The sequence below is a fragment of the Centrocercus urophasianus genome, unplaced genomic scaffold (assembly GCF_019232065.1).
Source record: "Centrocercus urophasianus isolate 14NV4802_14NV808 unplaced genomic scaffold, USGS_Curo_1.0 seq_12, whole genome shotgun sequence".
Taxonomy (NCBI): domain Eukaryota; kingdom Metazoa; phylum Chordata; class Aves; order Galliformes; family Phasianidae; genus Centrocercus; species Centrocercus urophasianus.
The window spans coordinates 1,276,511-1,300,767 of record NW_024884364.1 but is presented as its reverse complement, the minus strand read 5'-3'; the positions used below and the strand labels follow the sequence as shown (position 1 = coordinate 1,300,767).

The 24,257-nt window shown below is 40.6% G+C and overlaps 1 protein-coding gene and 1 pseudogene across 1 annotated transcript in view; one reads left to right on the top strand and one right to left on the bottom strand.

Moving 5' to 3' along the window:
* The window catches only part of CASR (calcium sensing receptor), a 72,691-nt gene extending 54,965 nt beyond the window's left edge, over positions 1-17,726 (bottom strand). The window contains exon 1 of the mRNA XM_042811004.1: positions 17,654-17,726. The gene's annotated coding sequence lies outside the window, so the exon portion shown is untranslated. The remainder of the gene's footprint in view (positions 1-17,653) is intronic.
* Positions 11,772-16,895, top strand: LOC122155603 (annotated as a pseudogene).
* Positions 17,727-24,257: the final 6,531 nt, after the last annotated feature.

The following is a 24,257-nucleotide window of genomic DNA, read 5'->3' as shown; positions in this document are numbered from 1 at the left end:
GGGTAATTTATCAAGAGATCACTCGGGAATCAGTTTCATTCTGAACCTACTTGATATTTTTTAGTTGGTGTCTAAATAGTCAAATAAAACTGGTTTTGTTAAAAATTAAGAAGACAGAAGCTAGCAGTGCTAGCTAGCAATTTTATACAGAAATATATTAAATGTATAATATATAAATGATCACTAATATTGGAACACATGCACCACAACTCTCCCATGGAGACCAGTGGTTTCCTGTATGTGCTCAATATGCTTGTCTTTCTGGTAGCTCTTCATTGAGATGAACACTACAGCCACATCTCATGTTTCAAGGCTTCTGTTGACAGCCTGCAGGAGGTAGAGCACAGCTCTTTTTTCTGATGCCCAATTTACCCGCACACTCTAGGATGCTTGAGGGAAGACAAAGCTTCCTTGATCGGCAGCAGCCAGACTGGGAATTTGGAAAAGTTGCACCAATGTCCTGCTAGGACACAAAGGATCTTTTTTTTCTGAAGTGCATGTGTTGGTCTATCTTGCACACATGCTGAGGGTCAAATTTAAAGTCAGATATGGAATTAGGAAGGAATTTTCCATCCCACAAAGGCTGGCGAGAGTTCCAAGTGCAGCTAAGTCCCTGTTTTCTTTTCTATCTCTGTAGACTTGCACAGAGAGATGCAAACGGCAAATTTAAACACGGAGATTTGATAGATTTGTAAGATCTTCAAAAAATAAGACATTTTTTCAGGGGATGCAATCACAGCCTTCTTTCTTGTGATTACATGTGAGGCAAAGGACATGCATAACATTTGGGTAGAGGAAGGGGATGTGATGTTGTATGTCTCATGACAGTTTTGCTGCAAGCTCCCCAGAGTGTAACACGATTCTGAAACACAGATAGTGTGTGTGTCACAAATGTGTCACTGTCACAAAAGTAGAAAAATGTGAGACTTGGATTATGCTGCAGCTTATCTATACTTTATCTGTTGAGAAATTAGCTCTCTTCTCAGCAGAATTGTCGCATTTCAGCTATTTAGGCAGCCAACACAGAATATCGTAAACAGTATTGTTGTTGTTGTTGTTTTTAAAGAAAAACAGCAAAAAAAAGCTACCACTAATTTTAATTGTAACTACTGGTGTTGACATATCAACTTACTGACAAGGAAAATGTTTCCTATAGTGTCAGCACTGTAAAAGTTCAAGTCTAGGTCACATGTATACTTGTCTTGAATATAAATAAAAAACCTTGATAAGTTCCAGATCCAGAGTGCTTGTGCTGTGGGTGCTACTGTAGTGAAGCAGAACAAGCCAAACTTGATTTTCAGATAGTAGGCTAAACCTGCAGTGTTAGCAATGGAGCGATATTGTGTTTTGACATACAAACTGAATGGAAAAAAGATGAAGCTTCAAAAAAGAGTAAATATAGACTAGCAAGAGGTCATTTCATTGATAATTTACTTTTAAAAGAGGTACCCACACTTCAAACGCTGCACCTCAAAACTCATTCTCTAATCCTCTTGAGGCTTCTCAATAAAGTGATGTAGTATTCTATTCTATTTTTAACAGGATAGACTCAATATTCAGAATATGCTTTTGCTAAGCCCAAGTCTACCAGATCTGTAGTCACCTAAAAGAGCTAATGTGATACAAAGTGAACGGAAATACTCTTCGAATTAACCTGCCAATGGAAAAAATGGTGATAAGATCACTATTGAAGAGAGAGATTTAGGACATAGCACAGAAATGAGCAAATCTGCATTTCTGTAACTAGAGAGCTCTTTGAAAATTCCAGACAGACAGTGAAAAAGAAGCATCACAATTGTCAAAGCAATAGACATTTAGAAAGTGACTGGGAGCAGCAAATATTAATCAAATTTGTTTTTTGTTTTTAATTGATAATGTCTGAAAACATTGTTAAAGAGCCTTGCTAAAGACCCAGTACCATCACCTTTTAATTATAAAATGTCAAGGCAGATTGCTCCTAACTCTTCAGAAGACAACAACATACTTGTCCCTCTTTTTTATTTGTATTTTTGTATATTTGTAAGGCCGAAGGAAACAATTTCAAACAAAACACCCATCCTAGTGGCCCTTCTGAAAAGAATCAAGGAGAATATAAAACTAACAAGAGCATTTATAACCTCTTCCTGAGCTCAACCCATTAGCAACAAAAATATGGCTGAGAAAACAGCAGTAGAAGGTATACTGCATCAGTAAGACTGATACCGTGTATCCTATTTCTTGCCAGCTTTATTTCTTGCTTGCTCTTTTCTTCTTGTGTAATGGTGGATGCAGCCAAAGAAACCTCTGCTTCCAAGCCAGTAAATAGAGAAATAACAATTAGCTTTGACCTCAGCAGGTTGGAGTATGCTAGGCTGAAGCATTATTTCTCTGTGAAATAAACAAAATGTTATTATATATATAATATTAAGATAATAATACTGTATACTCCTCTCATAGCTTTTCTCCAGGGATCCAAAACTACCTAATAATCATTAAGCCTCTGCACTCTTAGATGACAAATGGTTCTCTCCCACAGTGTACAAGTGGGAGAATATAACGAACAGCTAATGCTTACACCTCTAATTAAAAATAAAGCTTTCATGATTTTCATTGTAAATGTTTATTTAATTTCTGAAAGGTGAAACTGGGGGAAGTATACTGTTCTACGCCAGATTCTCTCCACCCCTTCAACTCTCTGAAGACTTTAAATAACAGCCTGTAAATCCGATTTCTGTGTCTGGAGGCTCGGCACTAATAGTTCTGTCTGGAACATCAGTATCAAGGGACAGTAAATGTCACAAAGGGATTTCTGGAGACATAGAAAAGATTCCCATTGTATCAGAGAGAGATTAATTAGAGAGCAACATTATAAAATCATGTAATTTTGATTATCAGAATCCCAGTAAGACCACCAAGATTTACATACAGACGCAGAAAAAAACAGATCCACACCTCCACATAACTTGCCTGGATCTTTTATCCAGACAAAATCATTGCTTCTTATTTCAGAACAAGAACAAGATGCTGAGCCAGAACAATTTCCCACCTCAAGTCTCACCTTCAACAGTTTTAAGTTGATGCAAAAGGACTTCGTATTTCTAACAATTAGCTTCATCATTAACAATTAATATTCTTATTGATATGATTATTCATCATTACTTTTTTTAAAAAAAACTGCTTTTGTAAGTGTATTCTTATTATTATTATTAGCCTCTTATTATTATTATTATATTCTTGGGTTGGTAATTTTTTTCTGGTACTTAAGTTATATATATATCCACTGCGTACTGTTTTATCTGTTTGATCAGGCTTAAGGATGGAGATGGGCAAGTGTTTCCAAACATACAGTTGTGCACATGCCCAAGACCATCCAGAAGAGGCACTTGGAGCCAAAAAATTAGGAAAGATCTGCTGAAATCCAGAAACAGAAGTTCTGCTGTTCTTTTTCCTATTTCAAAGGTAAGCCATATTTAACTCAGTCGTCCTTACTGTGTTTGTCACCGTGTCTTCTATCAAGAACTACCAAGTAGACACCATACAGTTCTTATTTAAATATTTGTGTGATTAGTATTTCTAAAATTAGAGTTTATAAACATATTTATGTCAGGGGGAAAGTTTTTCACTGGAAGAATGGAGAGTCTGGCCATTAAATAAGCTGCCCAGAGAAGCTGTGGGTACCCAATCCCTGGAGGTGCTCAAGGCCTGGTTGGTTGGGGCTTGGGCTGCCTGATCTAAAGGGTGGCAACCCTGCCCACGGCAGTGGGATTGAAACTGGGTGGCCTTTGACTTGCCTTTCAACTCAAGCCATTCTGTGGTTCTGATTCTATAATTTATATTCAAATGCTTAATATATTTGTGTATTTAGAATCATGTAAAGCCTGCAGTGAAGCAGAGAGTCTTTGCCTGCCAGTCCATCTGCTGTTTCTGACTTTGGCTTTGTTAATAAGACTACCAGCTATGCTGTGCGTTCTGGGAGGTAGCCATGCTGGATAACATTTGCGTGAGGCAAACCTTGTAAAAACACGCAAATTGTACTTTATATGCAGTTTTAAAACAACACATTTGTAAACATCAGGGTAAATTCCAAGTCTCATTTGCAAGAACGCAGGTGTCAACCTTGTACAGTTATATAGGTCTGTCATCTTCAGAAGTTCAGGTCTTTTAAACACTTTTTACTATTAATGCATTTGACATAAATTTAAACAGATCAATCACTGCAGATGATCATGACTATTGGAGAGGTGGCACTTGTCTGCAATACAGTTCCTGCTTGGCCCTGACTTGGCTGAAAAGCTTGAACTGGGCCATCCTGTATACCAGCTGAGCCACCCAAACTTTAGACAAGTGTTATTTCATCATGAAGTGGATCTTCCTTTTTGACCTTAAACTGTACTATATCTGAAAAAAAAAAAAAAAAAACCAAAAAAAAAACCCAAAACAAAAGCGGAACACCCTTTCCCAATACAAATTTCATATCTTTCCATAATTCAATTTAAATAATTTCAATTTTTTTTTTTTTCTGTCAAATCCTAGCCTTATTTCTTCTTCAGAACAGTATCATTAAAAACAATTCCAATTTCCCTTTTCCTTGTTCACACAGAATCCATTCGTTTGTTTGTGAGCACTCTTAGACAAGCTGGCACACTGTTCTGTTCCCAGCTAAAGTCCCAGAAGCCAGGCATTTAAACTTAGCCAGAGAACACAACTATTGCCTGCAAAGTATGAACCTTCAAACATACTGTGCCGTGGGTCAGGTTACACAGCAAGAGGACTGAACCAATTTACCAGTGCAGAGAAGGTGTGGCAACAAATTCAGGGGATGAGTGAGAAAAAATACTCAGGGCCAGAAGCCAGGAGGTTGATCCAAAAAGCGCACATGGCTTAAATTTTAGGAGAAAGGAGCATCACAGTCCCTTTAGTCCCCATCTATTTCCATAGTAATCTCAGTAGCTTCCAATTTACCTGTTTTCTGTAAATGTTTTATCAGGCGGTTAATATGCTCTGTAGGAAATCTATAATTCTGGGTCAAATATTTGATGAGCAGTTAACCAGACAAAATTAAGTGTTGCTTTGCTCACCAAAGAGTATAAATTTTCCAAGAACTTGAAAAACCTGACCTGAAGCCACTTTTGAAAAAAGAGTTCCATCTCTGTCACTCAGGTCTTGTAGTGTCTGTTTTTAAGGTCTCTGAAATATCTATTGAAGGTAATTTCCATTTAATGCATTCATTTGATTATTGTACAGACATTTCAAATGTTTTATTTTTTAATAATGGGTTTTTACAGTATTCATAATCCTAGAAATACACAAAATAGGTAGGGATAAAGTTAAGGTAACATCCCTAGTTCAGACTGTTTTGTGAGTGAAGAAAAGATGTTCAGAAAAACAGCATTTGAGAATTTATCTCACTTGATACCATTTGACCTTAAAAGGACGTGCACATGCTTTCCACTTTCTAATCTAATAATATCTTAAGTTTGTGCAATAGTAAATAATACACAATGAACTACCAATGTTATTCATTCCTGATAAGATTTTCTGAACAAGTATCAAATCTGTGCAAAGTTAATGAAAATTTCAAAATCTGCTATTGGTTTTACTTTTTTTTGTTTCGGTACTAATCTGGTGACTACACCACGACTATGCTATCCTGGAGCCAAGAGAGGAGCTTATTCTTCTCTTCTTCAAATTCGAGCTGGACCAGAATGATCTTCTGAAAAAATGAGATGAAACAACTCCAGTCATGGTGGCACCTAAACAAGAACTGAACTTAAGAAGACAGCAGCTCAGCTCATTAGCATAAGCTAAAGTTTGTACCATGTTTTACTTTTCATTTCAGTATAGAATGAGTGAAAATGACCTTTGGATTTTTCAATTGGTTGAGATTTGCATTATTGTGTGATGCTTGTTTACACAGTATTCCTAGGGTAATGTAATACTGGGCAGCTGTTATAATTGCATATGTGTCACTCTGCGCATCTTGAAGAATGGCAATTTTTTTGGGAAGAAGAGATCATAGGATAGTTCATTTAATAGTCTGTAGAGGAACCACAAAATCGTTTTTTTAGGCACTCAGGAAAAACAGAGATAACTGGAGTTGGGATTAGATGTGTCATTTGATATAGTTGTCATTTTTTTTAAAGACTGAGGAAATATGTATATTTTTATTTGTAATTATTATCTTAATTTAAACTATTACTGTATTAATAAAACATAAAGATAACAGAAAGAGATTAATCTTGACACCGGTTCCAAGCCATAGGTTAAACATTTAACAGAGCAGGGACCATGTGCTGCAACAAACATTAGCACTCCTTCTGAAAGGAAATTTCTCCTAATATCCAGCCTGAAGTCAACATGACAGCACTTAAACTGTGCAATGTATACAGGGAAAGCATATAGGTCACTTAGGTCTCTATGCTCATCTTCAATTTCTGTTGGTCCACAAAAAGGAAAGATTAGAACCTTGAGTTATCTAACCCCGTCATCAGCTGTATTATGTGTTCCCTTAATTAAGAGGTGTGTATTTAATCATCCTTTTCCCCAGAATGACATGAACTCTTGCTTACTTAAAATAATTCATATAGGAGGAAATGTATATTGTTAGCTATTCACTGACATTGCTCTGCTACATGCTTTACCAAGAATTATGACTTTTTTTTCCTTCCTAGTTATTATTTCTGTAATGTTGCCAGAATAACTCCAATAGTTGCTCTGCTTCTGAAGAAGATGGCACACTAGTGGTTGAAGTACTATGGGGATATGTTAGCTAACAACTACAAGCTGAAGTAGAGACAAATTATTTTAAGCACAAAAGAGATTTAAGAGCAAAAATACCAGTGGGAAAGAACCCAAAACAATTAAGCTTTTAAGTGCTTTACATGCTCATGGAAAATTCTCCCTTTCATCCTTGGGCCTGGAAATTAGACAATTTTAAAACTTGAATGCAAGTTACAATTAAAACCAAATTTAGATCAATAACATGAAGCATAATATGACCGCAAATACCCCAAAATAGAGATCTGAGAATGATTGTGTATTTTTATATTTTGGCAATCCTTGATGCAAAATGGAAACCTATCATGCTGTAAATAAAAATTTTTAAAAGCTCTTTTAAATCTTTGGATGAAACACAATATCTGCATTATTAGCTGTCTGTACTGTCTGGAATTGTATGTTCAAATCCTGCTCAGCCCAGCCAGTCTTCTTATTTCTAAGGCAGCCATTTAAACATGCTGTGATTTCACTACAGGCAGAGCTCTCAAGCAAGGCCATATAGTGTAGGGTTGTTTTAAAAAGCGCTAATAAAAACAAAATCTTAATACTCTACATGTGTTGTATGCAAGCGTGTTCATTTCATAATTTACAAGATGTTACTGGTTTTAATGGTCATCATTCCAAACTTACTTTCCAGCAAATAGTTAACAGAAACAAAGAGCTGTCAGAACAAATTGTACCCTCAGTGTCACTTATTCTCTTCCATGTCCTCCATTTGTTGGCACAACTGTTGCTTAAAAGTCAGTAATTCTCTTGGCAATGCACATGAAAAGAGAGGATACACATCATTGCGTCAGCTCTGCTGGTTTTGCAATGTTATCATAGAACCACTGTGCCCAAGATTTAGCCTTTAGCAACTGCAGCTATGACCTTGATAAATATGGCAACAGATGTACTGAAGAAGGAAATGAGACTACTACAAATCATTTCCAAGAATAAAATTTCACTTAAAAATTGCAAATGTAACTGGTATCATATAAATGGCATTGCTTATAGGGAAGATGATTTGGCAAAACCATAAAACTTTCAGGAAAAATAAATAATTTCAGAATAAAATCTTTTGATGTAGTGGCATTGGAATAGTGTTCTCCACTAATCTTTGTTAGCAATTTATTTTAAAGGGTTGTCATTCAGAGGACAGTTTGTCAGTACTGAAACTGTGCTTGTATTCTGTCTTGAGATATTTTATGACATTTGCCAGGCACTGTCACCAAGATAAGGGTGACATCATCAAATGCAGTCATTACCATCTCATGTCCACCCCCTAAAATCATGGCAATTAAGAGTTATCCCTCAGGGTCATTAACAGTAACAACAAGCAATAAGTCTGTCCCTACAAATGAAGTGCTGACAGGCAAAGCAAAGAGCAGTTTATCAGAAGCATGAATATCTCTTTTGCACATTGAATAGGAAAAGCATGACATCCTTACACAAACAGCAGATGAGGAGCACTCAACCTTGCCATCCCTACTTTTACCTCAGTGACCCTGTGCACACCCACAGCCACAAAAGGGACAAAGTTCTTTTCACATTTCCTGTGAGCAGAACTGTAAGAGACCAGATAGTGCCAGTGCTGGGCCTACCTCCACGCCCATCCCACTGCTTCATTTTGTTCTTTCAGTTCTATCACTGCATGGAAATTGTCCAACAAAAAGAATCACTACAACTCTTCTCCCCATATAGTTCACCTATGACACTCAACAGTGTGTATCAATAATTCTGGTTGTATTGAACTCCTTCCCATTCAGAGTATTTTGTGCCCAATCTGTGTTGCTCTTCCATCATAAAAAACTTCTTTGCCCCAGCTGAAAACCTAAACTACATGAAAGCAACAGCAATACCCACAGCAAAACAAGCCCCAGAACTTTGCTTCATTGTGGCATATTTCCAATGAATGCTGATAGATCCTGCCTGTATGAGAGTTCAGCCACAGAGCTACAGATACATCAGTCTCAGAGCACAAGCTCAGCAAGAATAACATGCCTTTGTTGAACAGGAGTTGTATGGTTTAATTTTGAGTCAATTTCCAATTAAAACTGAACATTTCTAGCTCTAATGGTTGTGGACCAAATCTTCAGCACAGTGAAAGTACAGTGAAACAAATAACAGTGATTGCTGCAAACACAGTCCAGAAGAAAGAAGGAACTGCAGATACTAACAGTCAGGGACTAAAGCTCAGAGCCCCAGAATTTCTTGAGGTGTTTGTTACCCACTTTAGGCACAGAAATTTTTACACCCTCAAAGTCTCATTCAGGCGCTGCCTACCCCTGGGGGACCAAGGCATCTCTGCAAGCCAGCGCACTGCCACTGTGCCTCCTGCTCCACTTCACAGACAGGCTACTCAGGACTTTCCCCTGGAAGCTCCCAGGCAATATAATCAAAGTATGATCTCTGATCTAACTGTGGAGGAGGAAGGGCAAAGACTTCTCCTTAAGATTAAGCAGAGCTTTCTGCTTGATGGCTGTTTCCAGGGGCTTAGGTATGCAAATGTCTGTGATAATGGACGTGACTCAACAGGGACCATTAAATGTGCAAATATTACATGTGCAAACATGGAAGCTGCAATTTACCTCAGCTAGCTGGTACAATCACTCAACCTGATACTATCTTAGGAAGTAAAAGAAGCATAATCTGAGAGTGGTGTGTTCATTAAGGACATAAATCCAAGTAATATCAAGAATTTGTGCCTTTATCTATACATTAACACACTACTGTCGCTATTGATGTTTATGGCCTTATTACAATGCTTTAGACCTTAGAGTATCATACTGAATGTATTTAAAGGACACGGAGGTGGAGGTGGAAACTATTTCTGTTGATTAGAAACCAATTCTATACTGTGTCATTCATTAACCGGATCTGGCCCCTTCAATCTCTCATTCATGAAACAGAAGAATTATAGTTGCCTCCATACAGTAAGATAAGGACTGTAGGCAGGTTGGCTGAAATCATAAATACAGCAGAAGATTTAGGATTACAGTTCGGTTTATAAATCTGCAGCTTCTTCCTAAACTGAAGGCTACTGAATGGAGGAAACTCGTCAGCAGTTTTTGACATTCTATCATTTGTGGAATATGCCCGGCTTGCAAAATATATTAGATACTAGGAGGAAGTTTTTCACACAGAGGGTGGTGACACACTGGAACAGGTTGCCCAGAGAGGTTGTGGATGCTCCATTCCTGGTGGCATTCAAGGCCAGGCTGGATGTGGTTCTGGGGCAGCGTGATTTAATGGCTGGCTAGGGCTGACACTGTTCACAGCAGGAGGGTTGAAACTAGATGATCATTGTGGTCCTTTTCAACCCAGGCCATTCTATGATTCTATGATTCTTTGATTCTATTTGACTATGCAGAAACACACACAGTATTTGTGGGACCCAAATGAAATGTAGATTAGTTGTTCTTTGATCAAATTCCTGTCTTTCAGATACAAAGTCTCCTAGAAGAATCTTCTTCCACTCTTCAAAATACTTTCAAAGTATTTTGTGTAAAAATAATGACATCTGAACAGCTGCCATAGTGCATGGTGGAGAGGCCACTGCTTGGTGTAGACTAGGTATAGATTAGTCAAATTTCTCCTCAAAGTCTAAATGTAAAATGTAAGATGTGAACAAATCAGAAGTTCCTAAAAAATACCAATTATGTTCAAAAAATTTTAAAATACATGCATCTAAACAGGTCACCTTGAAAAAAAATGGGAATAAGAAGGCAATCCCCACCACAAGCATCAACAGCTAAAAGACTCACTCACTCAGACACTTACAGCTGCCAGCACAGTGTCCTGTTAGAGCATCAGAGAGACATGCACCAGCTGGCAGATGTCACATGTGATCTACAGAGGATCCTTGCCCTTCTGGGGCACAGCAGCTGTGAGCTAGCCAGTGGACTGCTGTGCACCTGAAATGACACTGCGTATTTTGAAGGATCCTGAAAATTCAAGGGAAGAGGGAGGGGTACTGATGAAACTGTCCACAAGCTCTAGGTCATCTCTAAGATGAATGAGTGAGCAAGGCTGAGCGAACAACACATCTGCTACCTCGATCCTTAATCTGTAACTTCACTGGTGAACACCATCACCACTACAGCTATTTTTCTGCAGTACCTCTGTGGAGATTTTTTTTCAGTGGATCATGTGAACACAGCCATGAGTGGATGCTCCTGGAGATCTCCTGAGTTTGCTGAACTAAAACTCAGTATAAGAGGCACAGACCTGTTGCACATTCCCTAATTCAGTTCCTGCTGCCTTCATCCCCTGCTGATGCTTCCAGTTGATACCAGAGGAACTAGGAGCAATGGGGCTGGAAGAGAAATCTCCATGACATGACATGCCTCCAACAGTTTGTCTTCTGTGTGCTTTTTAGCGCAGCCAGTTCTTAAACAAATCAACCTCATGAAAAACAAATGCTTAATGAATGGTGCCAGGGCACTGGTGAGTCAAAGGATGGAAAACCAGAAATGGGGAATGAACATCTCCTTTTCAAGCAACGCTACAAGATGAAAACAAATCACAGAGAACAGAAAGCAGAAAACTCACATCATGTGGTACTTCTTGCAGAAAAGGACTGCAGAGCTGTTTGTCTGCCTTGAGGAAATGATGACAGGAAATTAACAGACAAAATATCTTCCATCTCCTATTCCTAATCTGCCTGGGATTCAGCACTTTATAGGAAGGAGCAGTTCTCTTTCCTATTTACAGAGCATATTAAGGTAAGTATTTTGGTTTCTGACATGGTCTTCTAAGACAAGTTACTGATGACAGCAACAAGTCAGCAGCCCTGCTGCTTGCAGAACCCAGCATGCTGCTCTGAGAATCATTATGGTGCTGGAGGGAATTGCAGACTGAAGGCAGAAAGAGAGAGCTTTCCTACAGCAGGAGTGATTGACTGTGACAGTTTAATGTTAGACTTTGCTTTGGGTTGCTCTTGAATATTTCTTGTAAGTTATATATAAAGGAACCTAAAGCACCTTATTTCCCAGGATTTTAACTCAAAATATCAAGTGCCTAAGTATGACACAATGAAGAAACGGAAGTGTCAGGTGTCAGGCTCTTTCAAGTTAGAGCAAACCTGTAGAAGAGGGAGTGTCAACTTTTTGTAAGGGTAGATAACAGTAGGACAAGGGGAAATGGTTTTAAGTTAAAGGAAGGAAGATTTAGGCAGGATGTCAGGGTATTCTTTACTATGAAAGTGGTGACGTGCTGGAACAGGCTGCCCAGAGAGGTTGCAGATGCCCCGTCCCTGGAGGTGCTCAAGGTCAGTTTGGGAGGGGCCCTGGGCAGCCTGGTCTAGTATTAAATGTGAAGGGTGGTGGCCCTGCATGTGGTGGCGGGGGTATGGTTGGAGATTCACGATCCTTGAGGTCCCTTCCAACCCAGGCCATTCTGTGATTCTGTGATAGTTTCTTCTCTTTTGTTCGAAATAAATTTTTTTTTTTTTTTTTTTTTTTTTCCAATTGTTCATGACACACATTGAAATCAATGGTCAAGTTCTATGAATTGTTGTATATTTGGATTGCTCAGAGTGCAGCTGATGCATCCGTTAACTATCTCTTAATTGTCATATATTGCTATTTTCAATTAGTAAGAATCATCAGGAATGTTTATTAATAATCTGAATTAATAACATACTAAAATTCACACATACTGTAATTTAAGGAAGCATTGTAGAGAATTTATTATTACTCACTACAGGCTACTTAATGCGCTACTGCTGTATTAAGCTGAAATAACTGTTTTCAGATGCTGACTACTCAGAACAGTCTCAGAAGTTATCAATTTGCGTGCACTATTATACAAATCATGCTTATAAAGGAATTCCTGCAGACAGTAACAGAGATACTGAGCTAACTTCAACAGATGGCAACAGTTTAACTGCAATGAGCAGGTGTGTTGAGATAACTTATCTATTGTTTTGGTGGTGAGATGCTTCTTAGCAGATTGATTTTTAGCATCTATCTCAGGACTATCAGTATACCTTCCTAGTGGGCTCATAGCTGTGAGGAAGACCAAATTCTGTTCCACGACTGTCTACAGCCTGCAGAATAAGTTCAAGACTACACAGTCCCCTCCTTCCACTGATCTCCCACAGATTCCAAAAGGAAGCTTGTACAGAGATCAAAGGAAGAATCTGGGCTCTGTGTAGTAAAATAAAACTTTCAGTTGTTATTTTTTATATCACATTCAGAACTGGTCACTGGAAAGTGTTTCTTTTGCTAGAATTGCTGCCACTTTTGCTCCTATTTCTTTTTCCTTCCCCATTCTTCCTTTTTTATTCTGGCTTCTTATTCTTCTCTTTATAGCTATCACCACAAATTCCCATTCCCAGTCCAATATTGGGCGTTGGAATGGTTGTTGCTAGCTTGCAAAGTGCTACCATAACCACAAGTACCTGCACTCTGAGAAGTTTTGGAGAGCAGTGGTTCAAACCACCTCCAGAGTTAGGACACAGCACAACGGTCCTAACTCTCTGCATAGGAGAATACTGCAGAGCTATATCTAGTATTTCCCCTGTCCCAACCACGCGTTTGTCAAAAAGCAAACATAAGAACCCAGGAACTTACTAGATGCTGTCCCATATCAAACATTTACCCATGTGCTCAGGATGTTGTTCACTGAACTATTCAGCAGTAGTGCAATACACTGTGTGCAGGGTAGGCTAATATGTCAATGCCAATGCCCCCAGGGTAAATACAGGTGATTAGAAAGTGCCACCTTAATTAGCAGGAGATTTTCCCTCCAGTTTCAAACTGGATTTAGATGTGTAAAACCAGTTCAGATACATGGGATCTAGTTGTAAGATTGCAAAATAGAGAAGTAGCTGCCTAATGCTATGCACCACTGCGGTCAATTGAAACCCACTGAAAATGGTGGGCAAAAGGATAAGAAACTTCATAATGTCTTTGCTTTCATGTTTCTATATAGCAATTAAGCTTTAAAACAATTTCCCGGCTTTGGTATGGAAATTCCAGGACGCTTTAAAAATACTTTTTCTAAATGAGACATGTCCAATAAGACTGTTTGAGATGCTGTCCTTAATCCTGCTCTCAAAACAGGAAAACTAAAAGGAAATGCTTTGCCTGAAGTCATGTCCAAGACCAGACCATATTCTGGAATCATCTTTAGAATGAAGTCAGTGGACTGTACTGCACTCATTTGCGTTCCTCATAAGCATGAGGAGATTACAACCTCCCATGTTCTGTGAGCTGAGCAGTTCAGTTGCCCTGACTTTCTCAGCTGAATAAAACCTGCAGTCAAGTGGAAGTAGCCCTAATACCTCAAAAGAACGTTTTTGATACTAAAGCTACCACTTTGCCAGTGGCCTCCTCAGTCCACCTGAGTGTCAGTAATGCTCCTACAATCCTTGGCACAAATGAATGCAGGTAACACATTCCTCACTCTTTCAGTTAATAAGTGACTGAGAAAGCCTATCAACTTATGCAGAAGAGGTTGTTTGCAACCACCGGAACAGACGCAGATGCAGTGGGAGCTTACTGCCAAGCTCCTATTGTCTCAGTTGATATTTTTTCATACTTCATAAGGTATTCGTGACAAGCTAATGTAATGTCAAGGAAGCACTGCTGTTTGAGAATGGTGAACTAACCTGGGATCTTCCATTCAGTCTTGAAGTTTGGCAAGGGAACTAACTGTGCAACCTTCTCCATCATTATTGTTCTACTGCTGTTTTGAGAACAATGTCAATTTTTTGTCTGGATGCTACCCATTTCACCAATGACCTCTGAGAAATTATGGCTGAGACAGTTTGGTATGATGAGATAGGACACACACAGGCACAGAGTTAGGATCATCCTGGTAAATATGTAGATGAATCGAAATGTTCCATCTGAATAGCTATCAGATCCCTACATCATTACTCAATAAACCTTGGCAAAAATATTCTTAATAATCATTTGGATCATATTCTTTCTCCTCACACAGCCAGAAGAAATGCATGGATCTGGACATCATAACACTGAGGTCAGTGACCAAACCCCAGTGAATTCACTGGGAACTGAGCTGACTCCCATCTCCAGGGCTAGAACTTGCATTTCTTGTTGAAATGAGAGCTCAGTTCTGCAGAGTGGTGAGGCAAGAAAGGTAGGACTGAAAAGGAAAGGAATCCACAGCTGCTCAGCCCCACCCTACATCAAGAACAGGAGTTAAGGGCTGTGACTTCCACTATTAGCATAAACGCTCACAGGGGCACTACCCTGCCTGGGAATTGGCCTTAGCAACGCCTCACTAATATTCCCCTGACCTCGCCTCTCCCAGCATATCTTCTGTACATGTACACCAGTTGGTGAAACTGGAGTAGGAGGCGCTGCCTGTGATGGAGCCAAGGCCCAAAGGGGAAACCAGGGAAGGATGCAGACACAGAGCCCTCCTCCTTCACAGCTATGAGTGGCCACGGTGGGGGAAGTAGGGTTACCGGTGCTGCTCCCCTGCTCCTCTGAGCCTAGTCTGGGCTGCCCAGCAGGGGCAATTCTAGTCTGCACTGCACAGAGGAAGAACACAGAGATGCTTTGGAAAGGCAGAATCTAATAGTGAGCAGGAGATCTGCACTTAGAATAGGAAAAACATCAATAAAAATGGAAACACTTTTCCATTTTTTTTTCCATATTTCCATACATTGCATGTATCAAAGAAATTCTAAAGATCATTCGGTTCTGTGCACTGAAAGACACAGAAAAAGGAAAGACAAATCAATGAAAACCGCAAAGGAACGGTGAATTACAGTAATGGAAAAAGCCTCCCAAGTACAAAAGGAGTAAAGAAATCAGTTTCTCATGTGAAATCTCCTGGAAATTACATTATGCAATTGGTACATTATGCAAAAATGTACAAACTACCAATGAGAAGACTTCCCGTGACACTCAAGATGATAACCAACCAAGTGTTTTTAAGAAGGGAAGAAACCAACGAAATGACAGTACTCAGTCAAAACAGATCATGAGTGTTTGCACATCAATCCCCAGAGTACAAGGGTAAAGAGGAGTCTCCCAGAAACAAGGCAGAATGAATCTTTACTGCACAGGATCCTGGCTGCCACAAAAGGCAGCACCCTCTTCTTTAACCCTACAGGTTAAAGAAGTCCCAGTGCAACATTTTTATTGCAGTTAAAAAAAAAAAAAGACAGTTGGAAAAGAATCACGAAGAATATGTTGCTGAAGCTGGTCCGTGCTCCTCTAAATGGCAAGAAGCATCTGTGAATGAAATGTTTCTTGATTTTGAGTCAATTACAAACTGTTAAAGAAGATGCTGAAGATGATAGTGCCAGTGATCTCTCTGATTCAGAAAGGATTCCCATTTCTCCATCTCCCTGCACGCCACCAGAGCTCATACTCAGAGCTGAAGAAATTGATCCAGTTTGTTTGGAACGTGCACCTGATACAGGCTTTAAGCAGTCAGAATATTGCTACCCAGACTTCCTGCCACCCCCTTTAACTCTTTTGAAGCAACTGGCCATCTTTGTTAATGAGGAAGGCAGATTTGAACTTTGACCAAAGCCAACTGGATTTCTTGAGAAATACAGTGATCACCTTTTGCAGCTGGAGTGACTACAAATGCAGACTGTACAGAATGAGAAAGCTAAGGAAGCCAAAGCCAGACTACAGACTGCTCCCAGCTCCACACGTACCCTAAAAAACCCTGGCAAATGCAAAGTATTGCTTAGCCCTTTGCCTAACAAACAAACAGTTCCCCAGGAAAGTGTTACAAAACTCCTCACAAGCTATTCACATCACAGGGTAAATCCATACTGGGAAGAAAGTCGACAGTTTTATTCACATCCAGGTCACTTGAAACTATCTGAGAGAATGGGACATGCAATGTCTTCTCAGAGACAATCAGCTGAAGTAAGAAATGAACTGGAAAAAAAAAAAAAAAACAACTGCAAAGCAACAGCTTCTCAACATGCAGCCCTCTGAGAACAATTCTAAAATTGAAAGTGTTGGTAATATCAGACCTCCCCAGCAAGTGCCAGCGTTTTATGGTTCAGCTGCTCCCACCAAAGGCTTAAAAACATATGCATGTACAAACACAAAGAAAAATGGCAATTCCAACAATTATGTTCCTTCTGAAAAAACAGCAGGGGACAGAAAATAAAAACAAATGGCACAAAACAAACATCACGGAAATTTAAGTGAAGAGTTGATTGGTAAATGTTGGTGTTTCTTGACTGCTAGAAAGCATTTGGCCAATGTAAAAGGGTCATGTAATCTTCATAGTTAGATCCTGAGAAAATACATTCTTGATTCATGGTTCTATGATTCTATGGTCATATCCTGTATCCACAAAAGTCAGAATGAAGGTGTTTGGGAATGATTTGCTAGTTTTAGGAAAATCTCTTCAGCCGCACAGTAACATCTGTTTTGTGGAGTGTTAGGTAGTCCCCAAGCAAGCCCTACAAATCAGTATTGCTGTAAGCTGATTTCTATCGGGTCCACTGGAGGTGACATTTTCCCAGCACGTGTGATTTCAGCAAAGCAACCTGTTGCTCTTTCCAGTTTTCTTATGAATTGCTGTTCTTCACCTCAGTATTATTTCTAGATAACTTCAGCCAGAGAAAACACCTCTGAGCTCTATGGGAACTTCTCTCTTCGCCTGATCCTAGATGTATCGGAAGCCACCCTGTCCCAGATTTGGGGAGGGGAGGCGTTGGGGCCCCTCTATGCAGTTCCGTCTGCCTCTGGCACGGCCGAGCTCAGCTCGAAAGCCCCTCGCTCCCCACCGCCCCCACCCCGCACCCCTAAGCCAAACCCGGCCCGGGCGCGGAGCCCCGCCGCTTGCAGCCTCCGCAGCTGCGTCCCGACCCTTCCCCGTGCGCCCCCGGCCCCCAGGCAGGGCGGGCTGCCCCGGCAGCCCCGCTGTCCCCCGGCACCCTCCTGCCCCGCTCCGCTCTCACCTCGTCCCGCCGCCGGGGCTGCTCCTACCGCCACCAGCTCTCGCCCTTACTCCGGCGCTGGGCAGGGCGGCGGCACCATCCCGCGCCGGCCCCCCAGCTGCCGCGGCGGCACTCGCAGCCTCACGGGAACCGGCGGCGAGAGGGGAGGAGGTGCGGGGGGAGAGAAACCCCCGGCCAGGGCCCCGTCCCAGCCCTCCCCGCCGCCTCCGGCACCCAGGCCCGCTCTCACGGGCCGCGCAGGCGGGGCGGGCGGCGGGGATCCGCCCGGGAGCACCCCGCTCCGCGGCACGGAGAGTGCCGGCCGTGCCGTGCCGGGCGCCGCGCACAGCGAGCGGCGAGCTGGGCGCCGAGAGTTTGGCGGCGGGGCCGAGCGGAGCAGCGACGAGCCGGCTAGCCTTCCTTGCGCCGCACGGCTCCTGGCGCTCCGCGGGTACCCCGAGTTCGGAAGTGCGCGGCGGGACGCTGCTGTGGGGAAGGAGACCGTCACCCGCTCCTTTTTCCGCACCAGGGAAATGGGGTCGTCTTCCACTTTGCACGGAAAACCTCCTTCCAGCCTTCTGCTGCGCGTTGTTCCCCGCTACCTGAACCTGATGCGGTACGGAAGGTGCCAGAGACCTGTCGCTCCGAAGTAGACAACCCTCGGCTCTGCCCGGGCCGTGCTGTGTGGTGGTGCGCACACGTGTAACTGCACGTTTGCTTTGTTCACTCCAACGGGCAGTTTATTTGCATCTTAAGGAAAAGAAATGCAGGAAAATAAACAATCAGTGTTTACTAGCACTTTTACATTACTTTTCACATCCAAAGGTCAACAGTGATTGAGACCAACTTTGTCTTTTGGGATGTTCGTGCAGTTTACATCCGAAGCTCATCTCTCGAGCTTACATCTGAAGCTTATATCTAAGTGCTTTTGTAGGGAATCTTGGCACGCATAGCTCTTCACTCACATTCTGGAGCCATTCTGCAGCCCAAGCCCACTGGTCTGGATGTGTTCCAAGAGCTTTATTTATTTATTTATTTTTCAGGATAATAATGTTGTTTGAGTTTCAATGTACAGATGGGAGTGCATAGTATTTCTCACCCCAAAAAGGTGACAGAAGCCCTTCACTTCTGAAGGAGATTTACGAGGCCCAGCTTTAGTAAATGACTGGTCCATATATTACTGCAGAGCTACCAAAGCTCTTAAAACACCTAGATATTCAAACAGCCTTGCATGAGTTGGGGTGCAATTAATTTTAATAAACCATTGTGTTTATTTTCCCATTCCTTCTGCAGTACAATATACATTTTTAAAGAAATAATTCATAATTTTTATGAGCTCTTACAGTATAATTGCATAATTATAATAAAATGACCACCTCTTCCAGATTAAAGTAATTTTTTACAGATTGTGAAGGTGAATGAAATCTTCTTTAATTCTTATCTTGCTTAATTGGAGAGGGTTCTTGAGAAAAAAAAAATTACAAATGCAGAGCATTCACTACTAAGGTTAAACTAAACAGTATCCTTTTGTGGACTTGGGCAGATTTCACCCTTCTAGGCAGCAGTGTAAAATGTTACTGTTTTGAATCCTAAATCAAAATAATCTCCTCTTTTAAGAAACATCAAAGATATCTTTGCACACCAAGCTTTTGGAGTCATTGCTTTCCAGGACTGCACCACAGAATACAAAATTACCAACGTTTTTTAAAGGCTGTTCTCTGATTGTGGAGAACCTGGAGGAGAAGAGGAAGTTGGTTGCTGGGAGTAAATGCCTAGATTTAGTTATGTGGCAGAGACAGAAATGATGGAAGGAAACAAAATCTTTAAAGTGGGAAAGGATCCAGGCCAGATGTCACAGAATTTGTGGTACCTTTCTGAACTTCATCCACAAAATCTGCCAGTCAAATACTGTATATTCGCTGCTGCAGCAACCCCACTTAGCCAATGGTGGAAATTATGCCATGGATTTTCTGTGGCCCGATATCTAAGGCACAGTTATATCAAATAGCAATCAACATTAAAGGTTTTGTTTTTGATTACTTGATTGCAGCTCCCCATTATCTGCCATTTTGTTGTTTAGTGATTGCTTTTTTCCCTAAATAGTAGCAACAGAGCAAAAACTACATTCACCATGAGAATGGAGAGGCAGCTAGACAAGCCCAGAGCGTCCTGGCACAGGCTTGCTGGATAACTCTGCTTCCTAGAGCTTAGCTACACAAGGTAAAGTGTTTCAGAAGATTTGAGTCCACATCTCCCACTAGGCAAGGAAATCGCCTAAGCAACGAACCACATGAAGTTCCAGAGGAACAGTTACCTATGTACCTTTTGAAACCCATACTGCCCTTTGTTCTGCTCCACATGGCTTAATTTAATCTGAAATTAGGTGAGAGAAAAAGGAAGAATAAGTTCCTTAGACACAGGAAACACTACTGCTTTGAGTCTTGTGCTAGTGACAGTGAATAGTCTTTTTGACATTATCAGTCTTTCCAAACCAGCCTTAGTAGTGACTCAACATTGAGAACTAGTTTCTATATTCTAGCTTGTCTCTGCCTTTGCAATATACACTTAGAACATATCATAACAATATCAGGCAAAATCCATCTGTATTCTTTTTCTTATTTATTTCTTTATTGATTATCATCTCATCACAGTGCTAAACAGCATTAGTAGCTCAGTAATTCAATGCCTGTGAAAAAAGCAAACCAACAAATAATGAGGGCCGCTTCTACTTCAAAGCATCTGAGAGTGATGAGAAAAGGAATAAACAGACATAGAGAGAACAAGCAACTGCTGGCTCCTTTAAAACTACAAGTGAAAAACACCTGTGAGTGTTTCCTGGATATGCCACAAGTAGTCAAACGAGAAAAAAACAGGAAGGATTTATTTGGAACACCAGATCTAAGAGAAAAGCGGAGGCAGCATGAGAAAAATTCCTGGTTTCCAGTTGGTTTGATCACGTCTATTGCACTGGGGTCCTAGGGGTTTGCTCCCAAAGGCTGTTGTATTGCCAAGCAAGTTTGTCAATTTGTCCTTTCTGGTGGAAAGATACCTGTAGTGTCTGTTGGGATATCCTTCAGGGAACAACAAGGGGTGTCTCACAGAACAGGGAGAGTGGGGAGGTCGCGTGGTGATTTGTACAGGACAGGTGACAGCTCACAAGGCACAGTACTGAGGGTTGCTCTTCGCATACAGGTATTTTGTTCTTAGGTTGCCGGCTTCCAGTAGGTGTGAATGAGCTATGAATGCTATGTGGTAAGGTGTGAAGTCAGATGGGCTAGCTGGAAAGTCTGATTTTCATTCTGGCAATGTTTGTAGAGGATGCAGCTGTTACTTGTCAGATGGATGCTTAATGTGTTGAACCAATTGCCTGAAAAGCTGAAGTCCAAATTTGAGCCACACTATCCATGGTTGAGCCTTGTGATCAGGGCCTGGTGTGCTGAAGAGTATTATACACAGAAAGCCTAAAACAGGCTCTAGTTTATTTTGTTCTCTTATAAATGTTCAGGGAAGTACGGGATAGAAAGAATGACTATGTCTGCCTCATCTTGTATTGTTTTCAGTGCTAATAGAAGCTGAACTAATAGTTTGGAGATAGCACTGTGAACACCAACAATCCAGAAGACTGGGGTCTTCTGCTGAACAAGCAGAACATCAAAGAGAAGGCACGCTCCTGAATTTGTCCACCTTTCTCATCTTTGGTTTTCATAGGAGAAAAGGATTTATTCAAGCCTTTCTGTTGAGAATGAGTTATGGGTACTCAGAAGGAACATGTGCAATCTGAGATTTGACTGGAATTCAGAGAAAGTTTGAGCTGTTAGGCTGTGAAGAAAATGCTAGAAAAGGGCCGAGGCTAGTAGTGGAGTGTGAAACTGACATTCTTTGGCTGTGTCAGTGTGCCTGTATCACTGTCTAGTGGCTGTCCCACGGAACACAAGCCCCCTCACTGCAGCTAGACTTTATGGATGCACTATGTGCTCAAATAAGGAGTTGTATGTTTTTCAAGTCAAAATTCTTCTTCTCCTGCTGAGGATGATGAAGTCTATGTATCTACAAACACGTAGCTCTTGGAGGACAGATGGTGTTGTTTTGGTCAGTACAGGAATGAAGAAAGGAATTGGCATTTGGTGCAGTTTCCTCTGGATGAGTAAATGCTGCAAGGACTAGATTGGTATTACACTACCCAAAATGAAATCTACTGGTCCAGCTAGGAATGAAATATAAACAAGGCAAAATGTGAATTAAAAGCTGCTAGAGTGAGGTAAAAACTGGACAAAATCAGCAGCTCTGTGAACTGAGGACAATCCAACAACAACTCCAGCCCAGCTCCGTAAATGTTATTGAACAAGTCTCATGAAGGTGTGTCCTATGTGAATTAGCCTTAAACAAAGAGGACTAAAAATCTGAAGCCTGTTCCTTCTTGTTCCCTGCTGTCTTGGTTTAAAAAGTTGAAAAGTCATGATTAAGTTGGCTGAATTTGTTATTTAATATGTTTTATTTAGTTTGTATCTGTGATTTTTAAAATATTTATCATATTTCTAAATAATGGTGACTGTTTTCATAGAAATTGGAGATGGAAGAGACCCAGTAAGTTCATAGCCAGTCCATCTCCCCTGCTGCCACGCTGAATTACTCTGTATGTACATTTTCCAGGACCACCTTCAAACTCATTTTGAAATGTTCTGCTTCCTTGGAGGAGTGGGCATATCTGTGTTCCTTGTGCACAGATCTGAAAATAACCAGTAATGTCCATTCTTATCTTTACTTCTTTCCCTCTTCATGCTCCTTGTTCTCATATTCCTTTTTCAGGGCAGGGCTACTCTGCCAGATAAAAGCAGTCTAAGCAATATCATTTGAGCAGTTATTTGTTGAGCAGCCTTGGAATAGCCTGCCCTGGGGAGTATGAAAAAAGAAAACAAAAACTGCAAGGTATTTGCTGAATACCAAAGCAGAAGCACACAGAGAGCATTACCCCTCTATTAATCCCAGCCAAGCACACTTTCCTGAAGATCTTATATTGCTGTAAGTTTTCTGCAACAAATTTTGTACTAAAACTGTGATTTATAATGGATGCAGCTCCTTTGTTTGTCACTCAGTGCTTGCATTTTTTTCTATCTGTAGGTCCCATTTGGCCTATTGGGGGCAGCTTACTGAGCTAGCTGTTTTCCTTCATGACAGAGTTATCTTGTGCTTCAGGAGCTAGCCATGGATGAAACAACAGTTCCATGTCCACATTTTATGATTGTAAAGAAAACTTTCCAGATGCAAAGTAGCCAAATGGGTGCAGTGATATCTGCTCAGAATGCTTCCAGCTCAAAATAAAAATTCTGAGAGGGAGGTCTTGTTTTCCACATTTCACTTCCAAAGCCTGTTAAGAACTATTTAGAAATCACTCTAGTGAACAGTGTGAGTTTGTTCACAAATGAAAAGAGACGCTTAGTGTGAAAAGACAGGCCTCTGAGGACAAAGCTTTCTCATGTTTGTACACTGATCTGAAGGCTACATTTACTGGGGTTTGGCTGCCTGCTTTTTCTTTCCAGGTTCCTCCTACATGCTCTTTATTTCCTCAAACTTTTGTTTGTTTGTTTTTTTTTCTTCAGATATTAATTCTCTCACTGTCTTCACTTATTTTCACATCTTTATTTATTCTTTAAATTTCTGAAGTTTGGTTCAGGAGAGTAACAGAAAAACCTTGCACACACTGCCCAGTCATTTGCCTTAGTCTGAAGCACAGGAGCAGCACATCTCCCTGATGGGATAGTGACCAGTAAGTCCACAGGTCCATAAAACGTTATACTCTTTGTGCTAGCCTGTCATTACTGAAAGTGTAGTGTTGGGATGGAGAATTATCACATCTAACTTCAAAGGAGGCTTACAAATATCCCTTCAGCATGGAAAAGTTGTATGTTAGGATTAAAAACAAACATGCAACCACACTGAAATTAGAAGATTTTGAAATTACAGCTGGATAGTTTAAGAGTATAGTGTTCTTTGTGTTGTGTTCTCCCAGTGATTTACGATATACGAGGAATGCTCCAGAAGTTTATTTTATTGTGTTGGCTCATGAATTCAGAGGTGGATGTTGGTGATATGGCAGCAGAGAAAATGCATAGATATGTCAAGAAAACAGCATTTGATAGCTGCGAATTTGCTCTATCAAATAAAGTAATTGTGCTCTTTGTATCTGCTGTGGTTTCCACAGAAATAAACAGGAGACATTACTTTTGAGTGACCTATTTAGAACTTCTTTTGGAGGACCTATCTGTATGCATTCAAAATTCTAAAAATCAAAATTGAACCTTAATTGCTCATTTACTGAGAAAAAGCCTCCTGCTCTTCCCTTAATTTCTGATCTTCCTGATTTCCTGCCGCACTTCTGTTACAAGAGCACGTCTCGGCAGTGCTGTATTTTCACCAGATCTCTACCCACAGTCACACAGGCTTACTTTTCAGGATTCTTCTCCCTGCTTCCTTCTTTTGTAATTTCTGTTCCATCATAATTCTGTACATAGGATCTGCACCAAAACTGTAGTGTTTCTGAAAATTTATACTCTGAAAAATAAACAGCCTTCTAAGAATAGTAGAGTATTAATTAGCTCACAAGTAAAAAAAAAAAAAAATAATTAAA